This window comes from Tachyglossus aculeatus, chromosome 3, assembly GCF_015852505.1.
Source record: "Tachyglossus aculeatus isolate mTacAcu1 chromosome 3, mTacAcu1.pri, whole genome shotgun sequence".
In the NCBI taxonomy this organism is placed as follows: domain Eukaryota; kingdom Metazoa; phylum Chordata; class Mammalia; order Monotremata; family Tachyglossidae; genus Tachyglossus; species Tachyglossus aculeatus.
The window spans coordinates 102,413,558-102,420,221 of NC_052068.1; the positions used below are offsets into that span (position 1 = coordinate 102,413,558).

At 49.4% G+C, this 6,664-nt stretch overlaps 1 pseudogene; it reads left to right on the forward strand.

The window, feature by feature from the left end:
- Positions 1-1,035: 1,035 nt before the first annotated feature.
- On the forward strand, positions 1,036-4,709 carry LOC119925416 (annotated as a pseudogene).
- The last annotated feature ends 1,955 nt before the right edge of the window (positions 4,710-6,664 follow it).

Genomic DNA, 6,664 nt, shown 5'->3' on the forward strand with positions numbered 1-6,664 from the left:
GGCATTCATTCATTCATTCAATCGTATTTATTGAGCTCTTACAGTGCACAGAGCACTGTACTGAGCGCTTGGGAGAGGACAGTAGACAATAGGGCACAGGCTTGGGAATCAGAAGGACATGGGTCCTAATCCCAGCTCTGCCATTTACCTGATGTGCGATTTTGGGGACGTCACTTCGCTTCACTGACTGTCAGTTTCCTCATCTGTAAAATGGGGATTCAACACATGGACTGTGTCCAACCTGATAACCTTGTATCTACTTCAGCGCTTAGAACAGTGCATGACACAAAGTGCTTATAAATGCCATTTTAACACAAATATAGAAAAGAGAGACTAGAGCTCTAATCCCAGCTCTGCCAGTTGCCTGATCTCTGTGACCTTGGACAAGTCTTCTCTTAGTTTCTTCATCTCCTTCCCTATTACTTAATTAATATAGTTTAAATTATGGTACTTGTTGAGCACTTACGCTGTTCTAAGCACTGAGGTAGATAGAGACCTCCCACCGACCTGCCTGCCCTGCTCTCAGCAGCTCTTTTCAGAGGCCACCCTCCCTCCTTTCTTCCTCCTTTAAGGTATTTTGTTAAGCACTTACAATGTGCCAAGCACTGTTCTAAGAACTAGGGTTGATACATAGTAAACAGGTTGTCCCACTTGGGGCTCACATCTTAATCCCCATTTTACAGATGAGGTCAATGAGGCACAAAGAAGTTAAGTGGCTTGCCCAAGCGCACACAGCAGACAAGTGGCAGAGTAGGAATTAGAATCCTTGGCCTTCTGACTCCCAAGCCCGTGCTCTTTCCACTGTAACGCTGATTTCGCTCGTCTCTCTCTTTTCCTTCTCCCCTTCTTCCTCTCTCATTGCTCCCTCCTGCTCCTCTCACGCCTCTGCCCCCTCTTTCTCCCTGCCCCTCCTTCCCTCCTGCCCCTCTCCCTCGTTTCTGGGCCCACTCCCCCTGCTCCCCTGGGGGCCGCCTTTCCCAGCCCTTCCAGACCAGACTCTCCCCTGCCTGCTTGCTCCCTCCTAGGCTGGTCGCCATGGGCACCTTCCAAATCCTGATGACGAAGAAAGAATTCGGAAGCCTTCCCCTCCCTCCTCCCCTTCCCTACGTCCCCCCTACCCCCGTATGTTCCTTCGACTGGGCTGGGGGGAGGAAGTGAGACCTCACCCCCACTTTCCTTATCTCCTCCCTCCTACTCCCCCCTCCACCCCGCCGTCCCTCTTTTCTCCCCACTTCCTTGCCTCCCTCCTACCCCCACCTCCCTCTTCCCAAATCTCTTTCCTGCAACTACCTTAACCTTCTTTCCTCTCCTCCTCCTCTGCTCCCTGCTACACCTACCTCCGTCCCCCACCTCTTTCTCCCCCAGTTTCTTTCCCCTGCTACTCCTTGCCTCTTCCTCCCACTTCTTCCCGCATTTCCTCCCCATCTCCACCCATCTCCTCCCCCAACATCCTTATCCCCAAACTCCTTCCCCACTTATTCCTCCCCATGTTCTACCCCCACTTTCCCCCATTTTCTCCTCGGCTACTCTTACCTCCTTTCTTCCCCATCACCTCCCATCCCCTCTTCCCACCTTCCTCTCCCCCAATCTCTTCTCCTCTCTATCCCTCCCTCCTCCCCAATCTCCTCCCTGTTACCCCTATCTCCCCGCCCCCCACCCCGGTTCCTTTTTTTACTCAATCTCCCCCGCCCTGCCACCCTTTCCCCTCCCGAACACAGCTCCCCCAGGGCCACCTGACCCTTGAACCCGGCCCCTGACCGCCATCTGTACCTTGGCAGCTCCCCAGCTCATCCCGCTGGCCACCATCGTCACCATCGCCGGGTTGGGAGCCATTTCCGTGTCTGTGTACTCTCTCTTCAAGACGGCCGTCATGTGAGTAGCAGGCCCCAGGATCTGTCCGACAGTCAATCCACCAATCGATCAGTCGGTGCCATTGATTGTGCACTTACTGGGTGCAGAGCACTGCACTAGTGCTCGGGAGACTACAGTAGAACAATGTAATGGACACACTCCCTAACCAAGGTGAGCTTACAGTCTAGAGAGGGAGGCAGACAGGTATGAGAAATGACGGAGTGGAGGGATAGAAACCTAAGTGCTTTGGAATAGGGATGGGGTGAGTATCAGTGGCTTAAGGGACATCCATACAGCAACTACTCTCCCTGTCTTCAAAGCCTTATTGGAAGCACATCTCCTCCAGAAGGCCTTCCCCAACTAAGCCCTCCTCTTCTCCCACTCCCTTCTGCATTTCCCTGACCTGCCCCTTTATTCATCACCCAACCCCCACCATTAGCTCCACAGCATGTAGGTACATAGCTGTAATTTATTTCTAATTAATGTCTGTCTCTCTCTCTAGACTGTAAGCTTGTTTTGTAAGGAGGGAACGCATCTGCTAATTCTGTCGCACTGGGCTCTCCCAAACAATTAGTACAGTGTTCTGCATACAGGAAACACTCAATAAATATCGCTGATTGACTGATTGATTCAGTTCCTGTTCAGGGCTGCTGGGGTTTGGTGGGGTTGAAGGAGAGTACAACATAATTAAATCAATCAATGGTATTTCATGAGCACTTGCTGTGTGCTAAGCACTGTACTAACTGTTTGGGATTGCAACAAAACAATACAGTCAATCAATCAGTGGTATTTATCAAGCACGTACTGTATGCAGAGCACTGCACTAAGTGTTTGGGAGGGTACAATAAACAGAATCGGTAGACATGTTCCCTGCCCACACGGGGCTTGCAGTCTAGAGACAAGCTGACAATCAATGCTATCGATTGTGTTCCCTCTGTGAGCAGAGCACTGCATTATGTGCTTTCGCGAGTACAATATAACAGATGTGGTAAACACGGTTTCTGCCCACAACAAGCTTAGAGTCTAGACACGAGTTTACAATCGATGGTACTTATTGATCTCTTACTGTGTGCGGAGCACTGTACACTTGGACGTGTACAATATAACAGAGTTGGTAGACACGATCCATGTACCCAATGATCTTCCAGTCTTGGGGGGGGGGCGGGGGATGATGGGAAGTTCAGAAATGTCATTTTCAGGGGGACACTACAACTGCTTAGCGTCTTTCCTACGGATGCCATCTTGGCCTTCAGCCTCAACAGGTACAAAAATCCAGAGCCATGGGAGAACGTGGACCCTACATAGCCTCAAAAGGTAGCGGGCCCATCCCCGCCCCTTCTTTTGAAGGGTCCCTCTGTCCCCCGCTAAACAGTGGCAGGCTCCTTGACCTGATGACCTTGGTCCTGAGCCCAATCCTCTCAGAGGGGCAGCTGCGCACAGCCTCCCTGCCCTGCCCTGCCCTGCCCCCTGGGCCCCGGGAAGAGGGGCATTGGTGTCACTTCTAGATGTGTGGGTGGGGAAGGAAGGAAGCACGGGGGCATTTGGGCAGGGTCGGCCGGTCGACTTGGGAGAGCAGATGGACCAGAAAGACCGTCTCCTGGATCGCTATGATCCCAGTCTGACCCAGGGATGAGGAGGGACACTGTGGGAATGAAAGAACCATTTTGTTTTTGTTTTTTATGGTGTTTGTAAAGCACTCACTATGGGCCAGGAACTGTACTAAGCATTGGAGTAGATACAAGCTAATAATAATACAACTACTATGTGTCAGGCACTGTACTAAACATTAGCATAGATACAACCTAATCTGGTTGGACACATCCATGTCCCACCTGGGGCTCACAGTCTTAATTCCTAGTTTACAGATGAGAGAACCGAGGCACAGAGAAGCAAATGGACTTTTTTAAAGCTATTTGTTAAGTGCTTATTCTGTGCCAAGAACTGTACAAAGTGCCCGGGTAGATACAAGCTAATCTGGTTGGACACAGTCCCTGTCCCACATGGGGCTCACAGTCTTAGTCCCCATTTTACAAATGAGGGAACTGAGGCACAGAGAGGTGAAGTAACTTTTCTTAATGACATTTGTTAGGCACTTACTATGTGCCAGGCATTTGTTCTAATCACTGGGGTAGATGTAAGCTAATCTGGTTGGACACAGTCCCAGTCCCACATGGGGTTCACGGTCATGGGGTTCACGGTCTTAATCACTATTTTACAGATGAGGTAACTGAGGCCCAGGGAAGTGAAATGACTTGCCCAAGGTCACCAAGAAGACAACTGGTAGAGCCAAGATCAGAACCCATAGCCTTCTGATCCCCAGGCCCATTATCTGTCCACTAGGCCAGGCTGTCACAGTCCCTGTCCTACATAGAACAGAGAACTATTTTCTGGGTGAAAATCAGGGGAAATCACTTTCTATTCACTTAACAATCAGCAATATTTCCCAAGCACCTACTGTCTGCGGAACAGCATACAAAATACCCAGGAGAGGACAATAATGTTAATAAATACCATTCCTGCCCTCAGTCAGTCAATCAGTTCGTGTTTGTTGCGCACTTACTTTGTGCAGAGCACTGTACTAATCGCTTGGGAGAGTACAACATAACAGTATAACAGAAACGTTCCCTTTCCGCAGTGGGCTTGCAGTCTAGCAGGGGAGGTAGAGATTAATGGAAATAAATAAATGACAAATATGGACATAAGGAGCTTAGGAAGCTTAGGATCTATCAGAATGTATTCTCCAGGGTTTGCGGTTCCTGGAACACAGGTTTTGTCTCTCTGCTCTGCAGTTGCTCTCGATTTAACAGCAGTGGAAACCCATCGAGGAGCTGCAGAAGGTGAGAAGGCTGACCAAGTGACCGAGAGACCATGCCGCCAGCCCCCACACCCCAGGGAATTCAAAGGAATCTCCTCTGCGCAAACTCACCTTCTGAACCAGTGCACGGAGATACTTCCGCAGCATTCTCGTGGTCATCCCCCAATCTGGGGGCCTTCTTGGTCTGGGGTCTCCCACCCCACGGAGGGACCACCTCGCAGACTGGCGACTGGACAAGTGGCATCCGACCCTAAGCCAGCACTCCCAGTTTGGCGTCCACGGTCTTCCATGGAAAGGTCAGTGGTGGCCCCCCCTGCTTCAGCCTTCCTTGAGTGGAAATGGGTTCGCATCTACGGCTTTGTGAGGTAAATTGAATAAAGTCCGTTTTTTTACCCAAATAAAGGTAGAACGCATGCTTCCTCATTCAGACAATTTTAGCTCATCCAAAGGAAACACATTCTGAAAAAAAGAAACACCCACAATTCACAGTTAGGGAATTTGGAATGTCAGAATTCATTCATTCATTCATTCAGTCGTATTTATTGAGCACCAACTGTGTACAGAGTACTCTCCTAAGTGTTTGAGAGAGTACAGTAGAATAAAAAATAGACACATTCCCTGCCCACAACAAGTTTACAGTTTAGAGGACCTGGGTTCTAATCCCAGCTCCCCCATTTAAGAATTGTGGTAAGTAGCGTGGCTCAGTGGAAAGAGCCCGGGCTTGGGAGTCAGAGGCCATTCTTTCATTCATTCAATCGTTTTTATTGAGCACTTACTGTGTGCAGAGCACTGTACTAAGCTCTTGGGAAGTACAAGTTGGCAACATATCGAGACGGTCCCTACCCAACAACGGGCTCAAAGGCTAGAAGTCATGGGTTCTAATCCCAGCTTCGCCACATGTCTGCTGTGTGACCTTGGGTAAGTCACTTAACTTCTCTGAGCCTCAGTTACCTCATCTGTAAAATGGGGATTAAGACTGTGAGACCTCACGTGGGACAACCTGATCACCTTGTATCCCCCTATTGCTTAGAACAGTGCTTTGCATAAAGTAAGCGCTTAACAAATGCCATTATCACTATTATTATGGGACTTGGTAAGCCGTTACATTGTGCCTAACACTGTTCTCTGCGCTGGGGTAGGTATAAGTTCATCAGGTTGGACACAGTCCTTGTCCCACATGGGACTCATTATCTTAAGTAGGAGGGAGTAGGATTTCATCCCCATTGTACAGATGGGGTAGCCGAGGGACTTGTCCAAGGTCACACAACAGAAAAATGCCAGAGCAGGGACTAGAACCCAGGTCCTCTGACTTGCAGGCCTCTGTTCTGTCCACTAAGCCAAGCTGTTTCTTTGCCTATTGTTTGACCTTAGGCAAGTCACTTCATTTCTCTGTGCTTTAGTTCTGTCATCTCTAAAATGGAGATTAAAATTTAGAGCCCCATGTGGGACATGGCCTGGGCTGCGTCCATCCTGATTAACTTGAATGTACCCAAACACCTCCCCTCTCCCGATCATACCTGGAGGGTTTCCAGTACTGTACCAGTCTTGGCTATGGGAGAGAGACTCGAGAGGCCTACCCATTCCATTCCTAGCTTGGGCAGTGGCTAGCGAGTGGAAGACAATCTGCGACAAGTCAAAACTCACCCATGCTGGGCAGCAGCGGAATGGGAGAGAGTCGAGGGTGGAAACTCGAGTGTACTACGCAGAAGGCGTCAATGGTAAACCTCTTCTGTATTTTTACCAAGAAAAATCTGTGGATACACTACCAGAACGATTGCACATGGAGAGCCGGGGGTTTTGGGGAGAGATGGGTCTGTGGTGTCGCTATGGGCTGGTAATGACTCGATGACATAAGACAAGACCCAAACCCTTAAAACAATGCGTGACACCTAGTAGGCACTTAACAAATAATGTAAGAAAAAGGAAAAAACAAGATCAGATGAGAAGGCTCATGAGTCATATCTGAAGCTTGACCTTACCCTAGGGATTGTCTCTGGT